Below are 21,983 nucleotides of genomic sequence, written 5' to 3'. Positions count from 1 at the left end.
CCCAATATAACCACATAGAGCCCTTTATCCCATTGAAGAGCTTCATAACGTGGTGCAGAACCTGATATTACCGAGCAGGAACGATCCTCCACCAATCAGAATCTGCATGATCCTATTTTTCTTTCACCATATTTTAAAAATACAAACATTTATCCGAATGGAAACGCAGGCGAGAAGCACATCTCCTTCCATTCCGGCGCTGGGAACACCGCCAAGCAGAAGGTTTCAAGCTATTCTGGAACGCTTCCATTAACCCTTTTCCATCGGAGGATGGAGATACATTCTGGGAGCCCGACCACAATCACAGCCTTCCTCGTTGGAACTTGTCATGAATGCTTAAGATTAGGATCCTCTCCATTCCTTTTATTGCCATAGATTTTAACTCTGTATTACATAAAAATGAAGACTTTATCTGCGTATAACCCAACTGCAACCTTTGGAACACGGAACTTTAATATAATAAATAATTAAGAACACAAGGTTATCTGTTCTCAAGCGATGTAGGTCAAGCGTATCGTTCAGAGAGCATGTTAAACATTTATTGTAGAGCTTGAAATAATGAATTATAATGACTAAGGACCATTACGCATCTTTAAGAATACTTTTAAAACTTATTAACGGTAACACATTAGCTGGTTCTACAAACTGGACTCGAGTGTTCATCTTGAAACCCTCTGAGTGATTAAAGGGTTCCCCTCAACTGCATTCTAAATTAAGTAATAATAACATTGCCACTATTCTTCCTCGCACTTGCATGCCCTCGCCTTTAACTTTCTAAATGTAAAGTCACGTGCCTTAGCCAATCTCTGAGTTATTTTGTAAGCATGCGAGGGTATGCCTCTGGAGTCAAGTATAGACATCTTAGTGAATAGACCCACATCTCTCTCCACTACACAGGATATTATTAAGTAAAATTCACTTTAAATATGGTATATGAGAAGGATCCCTTTAAAATCTTATTCAACATCCAGAGTTAATTAGAGGCAGAACAAGGACATGGTCTTCGTGAAGGGTGTGAAATGTTTTATAACTTTATTTTGTTTAGGACAGAGTGCATTATAAACCATGAAAAAGCAGCATTTCTTACACGTTTCTTTTTTAATGCAAAACATTATGTTGTGTATAACAATTGTGTTATGCGACGTACACATATGCGGATCAGTGTGAGCATCATTATTGCTTTTCGACTGCGTGATGTGGCCAGTGCGTGGCTGGGAGCGCTATGTATGCACAGGTCAGCCCGGGGTGCGTGGGGAGTCCAGGGGCGAGACGGGGGAGAGCAGTTTCCTTATTGTGAAAGACAATTTAAGACATTTCTAGAAAGGCTGCAGGTGGAGACGAAGCATTTCACAGAGCTTTATCCTGTAACAGAACAGCACAGGGCGGCACAGTTACACAACTATCTCCTAGAGGCAAATACAGGATACATATGTAAAACTAGAATGCACCGGGCACATAGATAACTAGAATGCACCGGGTACATACATAACTAGAATGCACAAAGCACATACATAACTAGAATGCACAAAGCACATACATAACTAGAATGCACCAGGTACATAGATAACTAGAATGCACAAAGCACATTCATCACTAGAATGCACAAAGCACATAGATAACTAGATTGCACACAATGCACACAGATAATTAGACTGCACAGGACTCACACATATGACACATATGACACACCAAAAACTAGGATGCAACTCCCAGTAATAGACTGTATATAGTTCATATTGTATACATACATATTATACACACAGAGCTATAATGCACTGGATACAAAGCAAACAGGACACACACATCGCTGTGTGCACAGTACAGGGCGCACACTTATCTGCATACCACACGCACGGCATTAGAGTGCACAAAACACGCATGTGGAATCAGAAATAGAATATGCAGAATTAATGACCATGGAGAGGCATACAGAAGCGAAAAAGCCACACATACAGAACACTAATGTCATAGCGCTGGCGTGTGCAGAAAACACACGGAACGCAGGAATCCCCCAAACAGACACGCAGGCATACAGATGCGTGTAGATAAACAGGATGTATGTACGCCACAACAGGCACTGACGCGCGACTGTAATAAACACACGCCTGGCTTCTACGTGGGGTTTACAGGCTTTTTCTAAATACCTATGCAGAGGAAAAAGTATTCCAGGAATGTTAATTATCCGATAAACGGGAAGGAAGAGACGGGGATCTGTTTTAGGGAATGAGATACAGAACAGATCCTCCTGTGCTCCAGATGTGACCGTTGGGTCCATATTCTTTGCCCGGGAGGTGAATAATACTTTTCCTGTTATTATCCAACAAACTCCTGTTGATTGCTCCTTAAATGTCCGCTAAACGGTAACATCACTATCCTAGGACTATGAAAGCGTATAACACATATAACCCCTATAGCCTTAGCCCATATATATATATTAGAAGAGAGAGAATGGACTGTGCACGGGGTGGCCGGGGTGGCCGGAAGGACTAGCAAACCAACCGAGGCCAAAAGGCTGACTGATCCTTTTTGGAACGTTATCTTTCAATGTGAACAAAGCCCCAGCTTTGAGTTTTTAAGCCCAGAGACCCTGGTTTTGATACCCAAATACTCACTAAAGCAGCAGTTATGGATTCGGCTCCTCAATTAAATCTGAAAACAAACAAGAGGCTTAGGATCAATATGACTGCCCCGTGTATCGAGAATCCAGAGATGGAAAATCCTCTGGAGAGCTTGATAGAGGAGGAGGAATCGTGTAGGTCTGTAGAGACCAGAGAGTCTGGTTATAGGGAAAAGGACATAGAATCAAACACATAACATGGTGAGAGTGAGATCGAGAGAGGACCATAGGGCTTCCATGTCTATGGTCTCTGTTGGCTCTAAACCAAGAAGAATAGCAAAGAAGCCTCCAGGCATCAACATTCTACCCATTTAGCTCTACTGGATCTACAAACAGAACGTGTCTCTGGGTGTGGATTCCATATATTTACTGCTCTTACTGTGCAGTAATCGTTCCCAAAGAAAAATCACAATTAGTCAAATGATGATGATGATTGTGCAGCCTCACTAACCAACTTACCCCTTGGGTTTACTCCAGATGTTTTTCATCTTCATGCTAATGCACGTGCATTCACTCGTATGTATAGAAGATGAAAGCTTGTGCTTGAAAGTATTGCTTCACACTTATTAATTATTTACACATTTGCTAGGCCTCATGGTTCATTGTACGCGCTGGATACATTTTTTATTTTTTTTAAAGTCGATGGAAATACCTTTGCTGATCATTTTCCCCAAATATTCCAATAAAAGTGTTTGCTGGAAGCCATCTATTACTCTATATCACAGAATCCAGATCTAGATGCCTTTTTTAACATATACTCCAAATGTACTAAATTTGTTAGTTTGTACCAATGTCCAACAACTAGGAGGGGTTCCCAACAAAACAAATGAAAAAAAATAGAAAGCTTTGTTTTTTTTCTTCTCCTTCTTTCTCACTCATTCATTCTTGCTTATTTTCATCTATTTTAATGTCTTCCTACCTTCTCTTCTCCTTCTCAGAAACTCTGCCTCTCCTTCTTCACAGCTCTCTGCTGCTCCATTTACATTATTGTGGCCTCTTCCGAGTATCTCCGATGCATTCCGCCCCATTGAGGAAATACTCAAAGAGGCCAGAATAATGCAGAGAGATCAGCGGAGATCAGCAGAGATCAGCAGAGATCAGCAGAGAAACATAGAGGGAGAGACTGAGAGAGTGTGAGTGACGATTAATCTTTTTTTCTGAATAGAATAAGCTCTTTGAATTTTGTCCAAACTGAAAGGGCAGACCATCAAATTTGTTAATAGACCAAAAAGAAAAGAAAAAATCTGAATGGTCCATGTACGCAAGTCTAATATCCGTCTCAATATTTAATGTATACCCTTTAGATTCTAACCCTATATAGAATCCTTTATGTTTCAAACAACATTGTAGCTTTAGGAGTCCCTTAACATTTATTGGTTCTCCAAAAAAATGCAAAAACCTTTTTCAATCTGGTTCCCCACGTTGGCCAAAAAAAGACAATAATTAGTCAGTGGAAATGCAGCATGAGCCTCAAGATTGCCCAAGATTGCCCCCTGTGGTTATATGTGGAACTACAAGTGCAACTTCAGTTCAATATACTATACTGAGTATATATCTATCTATCTATCTATCTATATATATATATATATATATATATATATATATATATATATATACCGCTATATATCTATCTATCTATATACATATATATATATATCTATATATACATATATATATATATGTATATACACATACATATATATATATACATACCGGTATATATATATATATATATATATACATACATACATACATATATGTATATATATATATTCAGGTCTCACCTTTTTTGCCTGCAAAGATATGTATATCCTGGTAGGAAGCCACATGAACCAGCCCTGTGAGATTGAGGAGAGAATGGTTATAATATAATAAGGTTAAGAATATTAAAAACGCTCATTGATTTGCTGCCTAAATCCCCCGAAACCTTTTTGTAGAACCAAGGATACAGAAAAGGAATAAGGGAGCTAAATTAACAGTATTTAATCAATCCCTCCCCCCCCAAACCTTATAAAAGGCCACTTGAACCAATAAACAAGAATCAACATTGTAGCAAGAGTGGGGAGATAACTTTATGGGGAGGAATAATCGTGCAGATCTTCAGAGCAGGATGGCTGCTCCCGTTGCACACACATTAAATTAAGCTATGTATATGAAATGTAAAATATAGGATTTGAGAAAAGGGACAAAACTGCTTTAGAGTTTTGTAGCTGAATGTGCGGATAGGACATGTTTTCAAGGGCAAATCAGAGAACAATTATAAAAAATATGTATTTTACAGTCATTTATTTAGATATTACAGATAATTTTCACTAAGAAGGGGCATTGAATAAAAGAAAGTGTCCTACCCTCAAAGGGGCACCTTTGATCCTGTGTGAAGCAAACAGAAAACATAATTAGACATATTTATGGGGCAACTACTGGGTCACGTCAATGAGAAAACGTGGTATGCAGCTGGAAGCAGGGCCAGACTGGCCATCACAAGGCAGCCCTGGCACTTTAAGGCCAACTGCCGTCTCGTCGGTGCGGCCGGCAGCCGGATAAATGCTTTTATGCTCGTGTAGCAGGCATTCTTATGTGACTTTGTGCCCTATTGCGGGGTATTTGTGTAACTGGGTAGGGCATTTAGAAGTCTACTGGGTTTTATTTGCACCGTTTCATTTATAAAGCGGGTTTTTTTGCTATTTCTATACACATTATCGGGGCAAACATTCTGACCTCCTAGAAAAAAGATGCATCAGGGGAGGAAAGAGAGGCATCAGAGATTAGGAGTCCAAAGAGGGACTGAATAAACTAAACGGGGAAATTGGGAAGGTATGATATAGCATTTTTTATCATAGTATTTTACGGGGTAGAATTACCTTTATTGAGTATTTCGCTCCACCTGCTGGAAGAAAATAAAAATGCAATTCAGCTAGTGGTGTAGATGCACAGTTTGAGCATAGAAAGGACCCAACAATGGGGGAAATGCCGTCTATAAATGTCTGACACCCCTGTGGCCGTGCGTGGAACTGAAATTCATCTGAATCTATGCAGCCCGCAGCCAGCTTGCATTACGGATGTGATCGCTGGCTTAGAAGCAGGGCGCGTCCCCCTGTGAGTTTCGGGCTCATTGTTCTCAATTAGTGAATAACAATCTCCGCTCTCCCTTACTTTACAGGCCTCTTACCCTTCCCTCCTTCCTCTTTTCCTTTTTCTTTATGCTCTCCCTCTGGTTCCTTTGGCGCTTTGTCTGCTCCTCCTTCTCCTTCTCCTTTATGCTCTCCCTCTGGTTCCTTTGTTGCTTTGTCTGCTCCTCCTTCTCCTTCTCCTTTATGCTCCCCCCCTTCACCTTCCCCTATAGGTTCAGGTCCTGGAGGTTTTTCTGTCCCACCTTCAGCTCCCGGTGCAGGCGCTCCCTCTCCTTCAACAACCTTTATTTCAATTAAAGAGGAAATCAGAGTTACCATCAGGCTCATAAAATGTTCATCATATTCACTAAAACCCTGGCCAGGTCACGCTGGAGCCTCTTTGCCTCGTCAAACCCCGGTGAGACCCACAGAAGAGGACACCGGGCCGTCACATTTAACGCTCCAGCCATCATTTGCAGTTAAATGCATGGTAGCTGAGGGGTCCCTTTAAATGTCATGGTGCCCCCTCTTGCAAATGGGTGGGGGTATTCTGCAGAATTCCCCTTTCTTTATCCCCAGCTCCTGGCACGTGGAACTGTGGCACATGTTGCTTGGTGAGGTTGGGGCCCCGGGGCAATTTTTGGTTTCTAGTTATGCCCCTGCCCGAGGCCTTAGCCAGGGCATTTCCACCCCCCCAACTGTCTACCTTCATGATCAAATACATTAGGGCATTGATGCAATGAGATGAAGCATGAATCCACTGAAAGGGATCAAGTCTTCATCTCTTATTAAATGAAGTTTTACAATTCTTTATGCACAATTTTCCTTTAAATTAAGGCTAAGTGGGGTCTTTTCTCCCGTTAACCCTTTGTTTGAAAGCTGTTGCCTCCTCTGACCAAAGTCATAAATTGTCTTTTATCCTAAACACCAAACCTGGACTTGGTCTTCATGCTGTTTTACTTCGTCGTCTTGTACCCCTTCTTCTCCCCCTTCTTCTTCCCCTTCTTCTTCCTCTTCTTCTTCTTCTTCTTCCCCAGCTTCTGCTAGAAATAAAAACACCAGAAATTAATCCACGCATAAAATAATCACTAATAATCTTTATTATTATTATTAGTAGTAGTAGTAGTAGTAGTAGCAGTAGTAGCAGTAATAATAATAATAAATAATATTTGCTGAAAATGTAATGTTATATAATAAAAATAAATGCATTATTTTTGCGCCTACTCAAGAGTACAGAGGGAGGCTGGAGACCCAGTTTCCTCTATAACACAGAGACAGACAATATGGAGTAGTTACTTACTGTCATCGGGCTCTGGACCCTTTGGGGAGAGACAAAAATCAGCATCAACAATCAACATGCAGGCAGAGATAATCATGAACGAGATAATGGTAACTGACAGAACGACCCGGGTTTTCACAAAGTTGGTAGATACATGGTACAGCCTCCCAGCAGAAGCGGTAGAAGGTAATACAGTGAGGGTATTTAAACATGCATGGGATCGGCATATGGCTCTCGAATCTAAGACGAGACCAACGACTGATTAAGGTTTGAGTCTTTGCAGCAGGAAAAAACGGGCGACTAGGTTCCTGTGGTGGGTTTCTGGTGATTCCCTTTACTGTAGGATACAATAAACAGTTTGCGCTGAAACTCTGAGCTCTGCTTATGGTCTAAAAATCCCGCAGATTTGAAAAGAATGAAGAGAATCATAAATGCGATAAATGAAGGATAAATCACCCTTAAAGGGACAGTAACGCCTTTTTTTTTTTAGCTATGAAATACTTTGCGCGTGGCATCGTACCTCTTCCTCAGGTCCCTCCGTAGTTACTGTTAGAAATAAAACATCAGAAGTCGCAATCAGTCCTCGGATGAAAGATGATATAGGGTATATAATTTATACCCGGCCAGACCCGGGACGTCCCCCCCACGTCGCTTAGAACTGGGAACTTACCCGGAATAACTGGTAGGTCCTGTTGGGCAACAAAAATGTTATATGAAAATGATTTGATAGAAAGTTAGGGTAAATAGTTGCTTTTTAGGTTTTAACCCCCCCCCCCAAATGCCCATAAAACAGAAAAATACAGCCCTCCACCTACCAGATCTTACCTTTGGTGCTTTCGTAGCATCTGTAAAAAAAAAGGCAAATTGTTAAAACTTCAAATAAGTTAAAATTGTAACAAATTGTATCAAACAAAAGACTGTATGGATGGGCTTCTTCCTGAGGATATATACGGTATATATATATATATTTTTTTTTAATATATATATATACACTCTAGAATACATCTGAAATGTTCCCAATACATAAATAAAGGAAGGGTGCAGGGTAGATCCTGTCGTATTTTCATTAAATGCATTATTAATTATTGCTTATACTTAAAATACTTACGGACTTTGGTTTTTGATTTCTGCAAAAAAAGAATAAAAAAAAAACATTATTAAACATTCTATACAAAAAATAAGAATAAGGGAGAACAGCCCTCACTGCGTTAACCGCGTTAACCATTATGAATGATGGGTTGGTCGTTCAACAAGAGAATGGTTGGCTCCCCCTTTGCAATAATACACAGGGGGATTAAATACAAATAATACTTATTATTACATATAATACTAATGCCAATATCCAAATGTCGTGCTATTGCCATAGCAACCAGTGGCATATGGCTCATAGAGAACAGTCGTTTGATAGAAAAATAAAGTAAGTCTTGTGACTTCATGTCTTTCTCAAGTACTGACATGCGATACATTGTATCAGTGTTACGCACATACATGGGGATACATTGTATCAGTGTTACGCACATACATGGGGATACATTGTATCAGTGTTAAGCACTTACAGGTGGATAAGTTGTATCAGTGTTACTTGCATACATGTGGATAAGTTGTATCAGTGTTAAGCACTTACATATTGTATAAATGTTGAGTACATACATGTGGATAAGTTGTATCAGTGATGAGTACATACATGTGGATAAGTTGTATCAGTGATGAGTACATACATGTGGATAAGTTGTATCAGTGTTGAGTACATACATGTGGATAAGTTGTATCAGTGTTGAGTACATACATGTGGATAAGTTGTATCAGTGATGAGTACATACATGTGGATAAGTTGTATCAGTGTTGAGTACATACATGTGGATAAGTTGTATCAGTGATGAGTACATACATGTGAATAAGTTGTATCAGTGTTGAGTACATACATGTGGATAAGTTGTATCAGTGATGAGTACATACATGTGAATAAGTTGTATCAGTGTTGAGTACATACATGTGGATAAGTTGTATCAGTGATGAGTACATACATGTGGATAAGTTGTATCAGTGATGAGTTCTTACCTTTGGAGCTCCATAGGACTCATCTACCAGAAGCACACAGAGGAGGCAAAACACGAAAGTCAGTTTGATGGCCATTATGTAGGGCAGTTAGGAGAATGAGAGATCCAAGAATGGGAAACCTGTTCGAGTCGAGTTTGCCGATGCTTTATATACGTTTATGAAAGCCGCTATTGGAGACCTGATGTCTGGCATTTCCAGGTGCGAGGAGGGGTCCTGGCACAGACTGCGTTCATAGTTTGTCTTACCTTTCAGAATTGTCATGGAGTGGAAAGTTGATTTGTTGATGGGAAGAACTTCTGGAGCCTTAATTCCTTCCTCATTCCATCACTAAGAGCAATAAATCAGCCTAAGCAACATGGCCCAGTCTGCTCTAGAATATGGGTTTAGAATGCAGAATTCTGCAGTTCAGAAACAATTATGTCTTAAGCTTGGTCCTTGAAAAAGGATGTGTTTCTGTTTCTATAACTGATCCTTCAGGCTGTCCATGTACCAAATAAGTAGTGCTAACTAACCACGCTTCTAAATTTAATTCCCTGACACCTGGAGTATTGGGGACAGATATTCTAGAGAGAGTTCAGAGACGGGCGACTAAAAAGGTGTAGGATAAAAACGACCAGGAAAGACTAAGAGGTCTCAATATTGTCCGGCTTAGGGAAGAGAAGATAGAAAAGGGGAGCTTCCCAGCAGAAGTGGTAGAGGGTAATACAGTGAGGGGATTAAACATGCATGGGATAGACATACGGCTCCTGAATCTAAGGCGAGATCAACAACTAATTAAGGTTTGAGTCTTTACAGCAGAATAAACGGACGACTAGACGGGGGCCGGATGGGGCCGATCTGCCGGGAGATTTAATGTTTCAAACCTTTCCAGTGGTTTACCAAATGTAGGAAACCCATTTTAGTTTGGATTAGAAGAAAAGGCTGTGAAATGTTAAATATTCTCTTAAATATTTAGATTTTAGACAATGATAAGGTTAGACTCCTATGAAGAACCAAGTAGAAACCAGAAGGCCAGCCAATGATCTGAAACATATCAAGACTCCAGCCCAGCTAATGGAGATGAAGCATGGGGCGAGCCATCCACCCTGCGCAGGCACACGTCCCTCTGTCTGAAAGGACACCGATAGGACCCATTGGCAGTGGGTGAGGGTTTACTTTGAGTTCCAGTTTTAAATCTTAACCCTAACTTCTAATGTCATGCCCATGAATCCTCTCTATATTGACGTTCAACCTTCCAACCTACGTCCGTGTAAATATCAACTTTCCATCTGGATGTGTTTTTGAAGAACATGGAACCCTTTATGGACCTGGTGAGTATTATTTTAATAGAAAGAGTTGCCTCTTTTTCCACTTGATTAGTTTAAATACTAAACCTTCTTGGATCCAATAAAATTGGGCTTTGTTTTTAGAGAATATGGTATTTGCCAAATATATCAGGGCATGGCGTCAGGACGTTTAAACAAAAGGTGAAAGGGGTCATATTTTTTTAGCTCTGTCAAGTTGAACATATTTTAATTAAGGATCACAAAGGGCACCCCCTGGGCCACCCCAGATACCTAGAACCAGACAACAGGGTAAATCGATGTTGGCTTTACCTTCAAATTCAACACAATAGGAACCTTAGAGATTTGGCAATAACATAAAGCCCAATGGAGGGAATGCAGCGTTGCTGGAGAAGCCACCATCTCCTGAGACCTCTGAAAATGTATCTGGGGACAGAAGTGACAGATATGTCCCATCTTGGTGGCAAAGACAAGGAGTTTCAAGACAATACTGATCACAGGGGGCTGTGGTTAAAGGACTTGAGGGGGCAAAGTGCTTTTAAGAATGTATCCTGAGATGTCTACTGTGTTTCACCCTTTCATCCAAGATCCGCCTTATAGATACATTTGTTGCTCAAGAACCTTCAAATATATTAAACTCAGACATTGGAACATTTTTTCCCTAATACGTTCATTTTTAGAGTAAAGAATGAAGACAATTGAATACGTAAGTTATGTCAATATAAAGGCTTGGTGAGTATCGGTCACGCTGACACTTTTTGTTTTACTAAATCACATCAGCAAAGACAAAGCAGAACGTGGGCATTGTTCTCCTGAAGATAAATGTCATGTTAACCTAGCCAGATGGGGAGCTTTTCAACGATGGTATGCAGGGAAAAGGCATGTTTTACCATCACGTGTCCGGAATGGGCACTGGACAAAAATGACAAAAAAAATTGCAACTTTTTCCTTAAAGAGACACCTTTTCAGCTTTAAGAGCAACCAAATTGCATTCAACTCGGTATAAATTTATCTTTTTTTTCAAGAACTGTTTTCGAGACATTAGGTTTGGGGGATGGGCGATTTCATCTCCATAAGCACGTTCTCGTATTTTTCTCGTTCATTGGATGACATTTTATGCTGATTTCTATAGCTAATAAACTATTCCTCATTTTTACTCAACTGCTGAGAAGTGGCTCCCATCGCTGGCCTGAAGAGCACTTTTAATTAGAAGCAAAAGCCTGTGTAATAATCAGCTAATTCCAGGATTTATTTGATTTTAATGCCTGATGGTTTCTCCAAACTCATCCCACCACCTTCTGTATAAATTTCATATATTGTGTCTGTCACTGTATGATGTCATGACAGCCATATAATTTTGTAGATATCCATATCAAGGTGGCACAGTTACCCATCACTAATGAAGTCATTTCCAAGTGCTATGCATGGAGCAGCCAGTAGAGGGCGCATGTGACAGATCGTTGTTGTAGGAGGCAGATAACTAAGTACGACTGAAACACAATGGAAACACAATGGAGGGTCAGGTTAACTACGGCTAATGGGCCGGTGGGGGCGGCCGGTACGATCCAAAGTAAATAGAGCTTGAGCAGTCTGGGACAGTGCGTCCACACCAGGTAATGTATCAGAGAGGAGACTGAGATTGTTTTCCTAAACACAATGCATCACTTGTAATATTTGTGCCTCTCAGAGCCGGGGCACGGTGCTCTGGACTGAAATGATGGGAATCGGCCATCTGTTTGGGGAATGAGAAAACCCAGCTTTATATTCTGTTATCTCTGACAAATAATGGCTTCATCGCTCAGATCTCCCCAAAGGTCGGGTCCAGCCACCGACGCACGATATCAGATGTTTTAGAAGCAGCAATCGGTTTAATATTCCGCAGAAATAACTTTATTTTAGAGCTACATGACTGAAGAAAGAGAGATAATCTAGAAATGATGGTCAATATTCTGATATCGCTCTCATATTCCGCAGCGTCGTACATTAATGCTTTGTGTTCATTTACAGAAACGCATTTCAACAACACTGCCGTCTGATTCAATGCGTGTAACTTTTTTTTTTTATTTCCATAACATAAATGGCATTTTTATGGCAGGAACATTCATTTATTGAACCCTTTTCTCAAACTGCTGCCTAAAAGTGCATAATTCTGTACAGTCTGGAAGTTCTAGAATGTTGGAATAAAATCTAACGCTAACAACAGGTACCATGCAGAGTGAGAGAAGAGCACAAGCGATGTGTTCTTGCAGATGCGAGAAGGACAGATGCTAAGATGAAACATAAGGGCGTTTGTAGTTTGGTAGTAGATAAGTGGAACAGCCTCCCAGCAGAAGTGGTAGAGGGTAATACAGCGAGGGGATTAAACATGCATGGGATAGGCATACGGCTCCTGAATCTAAGACGAGACCAACGACCCATTAAGGTTTGAGTCTTTACAGCAGGGAAAAACATATCTACCACCCTATAGCTTGTAGGCAGCTGCCTATATGGTCACAAAAGCCCTTATTAACCCCAAAGCCCCGCGCCTGCACCCCCAATAGGGGTTTTATATGCTGGATATTTCTCTTTGAATAAATCAAACACAATCCTGGACGTTTTCATGCCTGGGAACAATTTATTTTTAGACGCTCATCTGTTAAATGTTTTATTGACGGATCTGTGTTTTGCCAACTTTTTTTTTCCAGTTTTTTTTACCTTATTTTTTGTAAATTCTGCTCCAGCGAAACACATTTCACATTTGGTGATAGAGATGCATTTAGCTAATTCGCTTCATTATCCCCAACTGGATATTATTTCTCTTTATAACTCTTTTTGGTAAGCCACGGGAAATGATCTGATATTTTAGTGAAATTAAATAAAACAGACGCTTTCGGTTTAATGTTTATTCGATTAAAACAGCATAATATTCATTTAGCGTTTAACGACATCAACGAAATGCCGGCCAGTTTGCTGTTATGATCATGAACACAAAAATGCGTAATGCTGTATCGGTCCAAGGAAGATCTTCAAGAAAAAAAATGTGAAAGCGTTTACGCCTAATCATTACAATCATAGTCATCACTAGACTTGGGCATTCCGATTTGTACGCAAATTTACCATATTTTGGCAAATTCAGTGAACAAAAAGGTTAGAATTTTCGTCCGAAATCCATGGGCCCTTTCACTCACACTCTCACTCACTCTTGTTCACGCTCTCTAAATTTTTCCCTACCTTCTCTGCCGACCATTGCCGGTTCTGCTTCCCCTTCCGCATCTTCCCGTTCTTCATCTTCTCATCTTCTCCTTCAGGCAAAATGATGGCACTTTCGGTGATGTCCTCTACCCTTAACCTCTAATTGGAGGATTGGGAGAGAGAGGGGGGGGTCACCGCTAGTGCCGCCGTTTTGGAGGTTCACGGTTATGGTCGTGGAGATGGGGATGAAGATGAAAGAGAGAAGACAGAAGACGAAGAACAATATAATGTTCTAAGAGGTTCTCGCTTACTTCTAGGTCGGCGTGTAGCACGGTGAACAAGTAGGAGGAAGTAGGGACTACACCTCCAAGGCATGGCCGCGCATGGGATAAACTGAGTCTTCATTCATAATAGCAACTAAACCTACCATAAGTACCATATAGAAGCTCACAACGACCTGAGTTATTTGAGTTGGCTTCTGCTCCTCTTTTCTCACGAGCCAGGGCCGAGCCAGCGCCAGCTTCCGCAGTTATGGTTCGCCGGCCGGGCCCCTGCCATTACACTAAGCTGAAAACCGCTGATTTTGAAACAACACACGCACAATGTCTTATGGAATAAAGGTTTATTTTTAATGACACCAGTGAGCTAAATAAGTACCTCAAGTAAGGGTTTAAGATGTGAGACAGGACTCCATCTGTTAATAGTCAGTTTCTCTTATTGACCAATAGGTGGCAGCAGCAAACCCACCGAAGAAAGAAAAAGAAACACAATTATTCAGCTATTTCTTATTGCGCCTCCTGCTGGTGAGATTGCACATAACATGTTCTTTAATTATATGATATTGTATGCTAAAGATTGCAGTCTCTGCTCTCACTATTTCATTTTTTGTAAACTTTAACAATCAGCATGCACTTGCGTTGCTGCAAATATATTTTAATATACTTACTGTTCCATTTGCTGTCCATATTGTATATAATCAAACCTCTGCCGGTGTATAGCATAACTTTTTTTTATAAAACAGATGGAAAATTAGTTTAAAACGGTAGGAAACACTTGGCCGGCACAGGAGGGGAACTGTGAAATCACTATAAATAACACAGAGAACCATTCTGTAAGGGCCCAGATACAGTAGAGAACGTGACTTGTAAGTCATTCATTTGCATGTGATGCCAGATGCCTGCTGGGAGACATTTCTCAAAATAAAAATAATATTTAATGCATGATTTTGGGAAGTCAGTACAGAGAAAGTCCAAGTTGTTGGTCAAATTTGAAAGGTAACGTAAAACCAGTCAACAGAACCCAAGATGAGTCAACCAGCAACTTGTCTATTCACAAAAACAAAGTGTGGCGTTACGATAAACATTGGGGGTCTCCTATAGCGTTGGATCAAGTTGCCATTGTTGTGGAGTTCAAAGGAGGTGTGGGTCCTCATGGGTCTAGTTGATGCACTTTTTTAATTTGACCGTCAGGCTCAAATGTCTCTGAATAGACGAGTTTCTATACTTTTGTTAAGTCAAGCCAACTTGAACTGTAGTCAAGATGGTTTTCGTGAATAAACAAGTTGTTCATTTTTAGCCAATGTGACCCAGCTGGAACCTTTGTGATTAGGCTCTTCTAGGGTGATCTCAGCAGAAACTATATATATGGGAATTATTATCATCTTTTATTTATAAAGCGCCAAGAGTTTACGCAGCGCTTCTTACAATACATATATTCATGGGGTATGACGGGACTAGAATTGACAGACTAAGAGAAACCGATACAGCAGGTGGAGAGAGCCCGGCTCGCAAGCTTACAATCCTATCGCACCCAAATACATAGAAAGGGATCCCATTAAGCTTCCCCTGACAGAAGGTCCAAGTTGGCTTTTTAACCACAGCAGTTTTGCTGTGGCTTTTGGGGGTTCTCCTGCCAAAGTAGACCTCAGTGAACAAACCCTTCCATCATCCAACCTCCACCTTCATTCAGGCCTCTTGTTCTAAACTCCTCTTCCCAGTGATGTGACCTTAGCAGGAGATGCGTTAATGTTCCAAAGGGTCTTTCATGTCCATATTGTCAGGACTTACCTGCATGGCCGACGCCTCTCCGGTCCCGCTGCCCTCCGAGGACTACTACAGCGGGACGAAATGTAGAAGCACATATATGACCTCAGTTGACCTCAATTGCCCCGTTCTCGCTCCAGGTTGCCTATTTAAGCGCTGCACCTTCACTCCCTCATTACCCTTGGTTGGTGTCAGTGCATGTCTTTTGCTCCTGCTTGCTCCAGTTCTCTTGCCTTCAGTACACGTTGTATTGTCGGCGGAGGCCTGGACTACCGTGTTTTACGAGATCCTCTTCTACAGTCATTACACATATCTGGTAGGCATTTAGCCAGGTCAATCCCATGTATCTACCACCTAGATCTACCATCTATCTAGGAGGCTATCCCATGTATCTACCACCCTGCAAATGAAGTACTTTTTTACATTTCAGCTAAGCCACTTGAAACTTTCATTTTTATTCTCCCTTGTAAAATAAACTTGTTGAGTAGGTGAATTCCTTTAGGTATCTGAACGCTCTTTTCCTCCGCGTTATGCAGTTTATAAACCTTTTCACTGGTTGGCACCATGAAGCCAAGTATCTCTAGTCGCCTAACACATGACCCATGGGTCTTCGGACAAGACAGGCACTTAACTCTTTGTACATCAGCTTTTGGAAAGGTCCTTTATAAGAAACATTCTGTTCTTCCATGCAACAAATGAGGTCACAATACTGAACTTACCCAAAAGCTAAAGAGGTTATTAGGATTATTGTGACCCAATAATAAGAGTCCATGGCAAACATCAGAAGATTTACTGTTAGTCAGGGCCATTAAAGGGATCTGTGTTAACAAGGTGACGGTGACCTGTTTATGGATGATTTGTAGACATGAAAACCCCAACCCCTTTGGCTCATACTATATTAAACTGAGCTGCTTTAAAATACCAGTTGCATTGTCCTTTTTAGTGCACAAGATACACAAAGTAGAAAATAATCTTAATGCCATTGAAGGGGTTAATGCTAGCTGCTTGGGAACAGCTTTTCCTTCCCTGCACTGCAGTAGTTAATGTTACTAAGATATCCATCTTCTTTGCCACCACTGTATGTGTCTAGTGCTATTTATTCAGACAGTCCAATCCTGTCCAAGCAGTAACAATGGCTATCCTGTATTTTTGGTAATGCAGGGGTTAACTGCCCTTGAAGTGAGAGCTGTTACTGCGGCACTGTAGGAGTTAACACCACTCTACTTTGCCGTACCAACACTGTCCACTAGGCAGTGCCAAAGTAAGTGCCAGCAGCTCCCTATAAGTAAAAGTGACAGCTGCCAACGCTGAAGGAGTTAATAGATTAACTTCTATAAGGTGTGCATGTTTTATTAGGGTCAGCTAAGGATGTGAAGACTACTCGCACGATAAGGGTTAACAAATTAAATCCCCCCTCCCAGCATAATGATAATAAAAAGGGGACCAATTTCCACATGAAGGGGTTAACGTGTATCCTTTCCCAGCACAGGAATGGTTAATAGTTTGTCAGCTTCTTAATCTCTGAGAAAAACAGGAGTTTAATGGCGACCCTGTCCTCTTATCCTAGTGCAGTAAAGGAAGTGACAGCCATGGTAGGTGTTAGTAGCCAACAGATCTCTTCAGTCAGCACACTGAGGGTTAAAATGTGACAGAGCGTCATCTCGCAGCACACTGATGGTTAACTGATGACAACTCTCTCCTATTCCAGCACACTGAGCGTTAACAAGTGGTAGGTCCATCTTTTTCTCAGCACACTGGGGGTTAACAGATGACAGTTCCCTCCTCTCCCAGCACACTGGGGGTTAACAAGTGACAGTTCACCCTCTCCCAGCACACTGGGGGTTAAGAGATGACAGGTCCCTCCTCTCCCAGCACACTGGGGGTTAACAAGTGACAGTTCCACCTCTCCCAGCACACTGGGGGTTAACAAGTGACAGCCCCCCCTCCTACCAGCAAACTAGGGGTTAACAAGTGACAGTTCACCCTCTCCCAGCACACGGGGGTTAACAGGTGACAGGTCCTTCCTCTCAGCACACGGGGGTTATGTAAGGGTTAATAGGTGACAACTCCCAGCCCTTCAATTGTTAATGCCCCAGTCCTCAAACACGCACGGGGTTGCTGTCCTCTTATCCTAGTGCAGTAAAGGAAGTGACAGCCATGGTAGGTGTTAGTAGCCAACAGATCTCTTCAGTCAGCACACTGAGGGTTAAAATGTGACAGAGCGTCATCTCGCAGCACACTGATGGTTAACTGATGACAACTCTCTCCTATTCCAGCACACTGAGCGTTAACAAGTGGTAGGTCCATCTTTTTCTCAGCACACTGGGGGTTAACAGATGACAGTTCCCTCCTCTCCCAGCACACTGGGGGTTAACAAGTGACAGTTCACCCTCTCCCAGCACACTGGGGGTTAAGAGATGACAGGTCCCTCCTCTCCCAGCACACTGGGGGTTAACAAGTGACAGTTCCACCTCTCCCAGCACACTGGGGGTTAACAAGTGACAGCCCCCCCTCCTACCAGCAAACTAGGGGTTAACAAGTGACAGTTCACCCTCTCCCAGCACACGGGGGTTAACAGGTGACAGGTCCTTCCTCTCAGCACACGGGGGTTATGTAAGGGTTAATAGGTGACAACTCCCAGCCCTTCAATTGTTAATGCCCCAGTCCTCAAACACGCACGGGGTTGCTTTCTCTGTCCCCCCCGGTGCCGGCTCTGCCCCTCTCTGCCCCCCCGGTGCCGGTCCTTCCGCCCCCCGTCATTTCCTGTGCAGGAAGATGGTGCTCACAGCTGGCGGCGGGGAGACGAGGAGCGGCGGCGGTGGCCTGCGGCACTGAGCCCCTACAGCGGTACGCGGGACCCCCACCCGCCGCCCGGAGCCCCCCCACATACCGGCCCCGCCTGGGGAGGTGAGTCAGCCACCACCCGGTTACTAGCCACTGTGGCGAGTGGCCCACAGGGCCCCAGAGGGTCCGGGACCGAGCAGGGAGGGGTGCGGGGGGCCAGGTGGTACACTGGATGGCTCTATAACCCCTGCCGGGGGAACCAGGGGGCTGTGGGGACTGGGGGGGCGCCAGCTGCAGGTACGGGCGAGAGCGCGCATCGCCACTCTCAGCCCTGCGCGCTCCCGCCGCCCTGTTTCCCTCCTGTTAGACTTGCTACATTGTAGCCCTGGCTCGCCCGCAGACTGGCAGGCGCCGCGGCCAATGGAATGTGTGGGCTGGGCTAGCCGATTACGGGAGTCAATGGCGGTGGGCGGGGCATAAGTGTAGCGGCTCGGAGGAAGGAAGAGGCGTGGTCTGGGACCAGGTGGGCTCTGCGGGGTGCAGCGGGACAGGGCCTGTGAGGTCAGGGTGTCGGATTTATGCTGTGTGAGCAGCCCGGGGGGCAGGAGGGGCAGTTACAGCTTGCAGCGTATATATAGACCTGGTAAAGCCTCCTCCAAGCGCTACAGGGGCAAGTGACAGGGACAAGTGTGAGGCCCCTTCTACTTAACCCTAACAGTGCCAAAGGGATAGCAACCAAGGCAAAGGCACTGAAAGTGTTAACCAGTACCTCCAAGTGTCACCATCGAAAAGTATGAATTAGTCAACTGATTTTGTTACTTTATTTAAATTTTTGTATGTCACAACACATCAACCGATAACAATGGAAATGTGTTATTTTTGTATGCTGCGTTTAATGTAACATTATTGTGTGCAGATTTGCATGGTGTGGGCGCCGTCGGGCAACTACCTACTAGTGTCTGCTTTTGTGTCACATGACAATAAAGTGTTCCAGAGAAAAAAATATAATAGATTTTATTTCTAAAATAATAATTTTTCTGGCGGATCTAGGAATGCAGTTTCTGGAGCCGCGTTTTGGTTTACGGAAGTGTCCAAGAACAGCAGCGATGGGTCGATCCGGGTGAGGCGTTTTCGCTGCAGAGCGGCAGGAAATGACCTCATATCCCGGCGCACAGGGATTTAAAGTACAGGGAAGCTAGTTAGGGAGGTGAGAGATCCCCCCCCGGTAACCGGCACGTTGGCCAGTGGCACGGGGGTCTGAACAAACCTTCGCCCTCAATACTCTCTAAGCCGACGCTGTTTGAGTTTAAAAGGCTGATTGATGGTTAGAAAACCCTTTTGCGATAATGTTTCAGACAGAAATTTCCTTGTTTTCCCACAAAAACAGCTCAGTGACCCCAAACTTTTGAGCCAGGGGGTATATATATCTAGAATATTCACTTCATTTTAGCTCTGGGGCTATAAATGGGGGATAAATGTTGTTATCAACAACATTTAAGGCAGGAATATGCCCCTTATAGTTTTACCCTAAACCATACGGTAAAAAGGTAGTAATCCAGTCAGCTTCTTCATTAAAGAGGAAGTTCCACTGCCTGTGTTTTGATGACATCACAGCAACTACAGGAAGTTGCCATTTTGGAAAGGCTGCCAGCGATCAACCCCAACCGGCAATTTAACAATAAAGGACATTAAACGAGTGAAGAATTATTAAAGCCTTTTTAATTTCTCCCTCCTTTTAACCAATCAACTGCTTGTTTTTTAACACCGCATTGTCACTTTTCAGGTTATCACCGCTGATCATTTTCTGATCTTTGATTTATTTTTACGTTTTTTGTGTGACTTTAAGTTCCGTCGGTAACGCTGTATGGAGCCGAGCTGACAAACGGATGGCTTGGCTTTAAGGTTTGGCTATACTGGGCAGAAAAGGGTAATTTAAAAGCGAGTAAAGCGATGCTCACGTGGCGTAAAATCGGGAGAAATTGGCGGTGTTATTCCCAAGGATTGCCCTCGATTAGTAGCGTTAGACTATATAAAGGAGTCTGTATAAAATACATACATTTCAGTCTGGAGGAGGTGAAAGTTTAACTCTTTCCCCCCCTTGTGTTTATAGAGGAATCTGGTAACTGAAAGTTTGCAAATAAACATCGCGGAAAAACCGTAGACCGGCCGTGTCCTTGGGTGACACGGGGTAAAGTCCAAAAGCAGTTTAAGTTAAAGCGCGTCGAGTGCCAGATGGCGTATACTTTACGGGCAGTCAGGGGATCTCGGCTGAGTAACAGAAAGCCCATTATCTTTAACAGACGTGTTTTGGTGATGAGAACAAGCGTTTTCCTTTTCTTCGTCACAGGATCGGATCCTTGACAGGGAATTACGATCCTGTGAGCCTGACACCTAACGTGAGAAAGTTAGTGGATGGTAATTAAGGGCTAATGTTTAGGCATCTAAGAATTGTGGCTGTTGGATGCAACAAGGAGGTAATTGTTTCATGTGGGATATTTCAGTTTCTCTTATTTACAGAATCTTTACCCTGAGATAAATAGATTGTAAGCCTGCAAGCCCAGCCTTCTTTACTGAATGTCTGTCAGTTCTAGTTTTGTCAGACTCTTTGAATGTGAAGACTGTAAGAAGCGCTGCGGGAATTGTTAGCGTTTTTCTAATGATTAATTCGCCTTTTAAACTTAAACTTGGATCAGCAAACGCAAAGGGCCTCTGGAACACAGGAGTGATGGGAGTGATAAAGGTCCATTGGAACACAGGAGTGATGGGAATGATAAAGGGCCATTGGAACACAGGAGTGATAAAGGGCCATTGGTACACAGGAGTGATGGGAGTGATAAAGGGCCATTGGAGCACAGGAGTGATGGGAGTGATAAAGGGCCATTGGAGCACAGGAGTGATGGGAGTGATAAAGGGCCTCTGTACGCCTATGAGGAGATTAAAATATTCATTTAAAAGACATTAACCCCGTCTGCGCTGGATTTTTGACCCATTTCATGTTACGTTAATGGGCAAAATTGTACTTTTCTTTAAAAAAAAAAAAAAACAAGGAACAATCTAAGTGACCCCAAACTTTTGAACTTTAGGGTATCTTCAACTTGTATTAGGTGGATAAGGTACTTGTGAGGCTGGCTGGACTAGTAACTTTTTTTCTGTTTGGTTACCAATTTGGCTTTGGAATGGGGGAGTCGGGATGCCAGAGCATGAAAGGCAGCGGCGTTTGAATTAAGCGACCCCGTAAGACTCTTTAGCGCTATTTGTAGTTGTTCTGGAAGGTGGTAACGCATACATTGGCTTTGTACAGGACCCTCGCCGTACGCCATACGGAACGAGTGCTAGGCTGGCAGGAAAATAACCCCTTCGATAAATCTCTTTGTTCTCTCTCTCTCCTCTTCTTCAAGTTTAATGTATTTTTAAGCGCCCTTTACGCGATCTTATTAGTCCTTCTTCTGTTCATTTCTGGGCATTGAAGTCTACATGATGTCCTGAATGTGATCTTTCAAGAGCCAACACTCAACGTCAAAGTAATATCCCTCTCCCTGAGTGCCGACTTATTCTCGTAGCTTTCTCCTTGGCTTGCTTCTAAAGGTAGCAAACAGGCCGGTTACTCCGGGCTGTGGGGGGAGAAAGAGAACTGCTAGA

Source organism: Sceloporus occidentalis, unplaced genomic scaffold, assembly GCF_023333645.1.
Source record: "Sceloporus occidentalis isolate IW3139 unplaced genomic scaffold, rSceOcc1.0.p SCAF_270, whole genome shotgun sequence".
Lineage (NCBI taxonomy): Eukaryota > Metazoa > Chordata > Lepidosauria > Squamata > Phrynosomatidae > Sceloporus > Sceloporus occidentalis.
The sequence above is the reverse complement of the archived record's forward strand: the minus strand, read 5'-3'. Positions refer to the sequence as shown.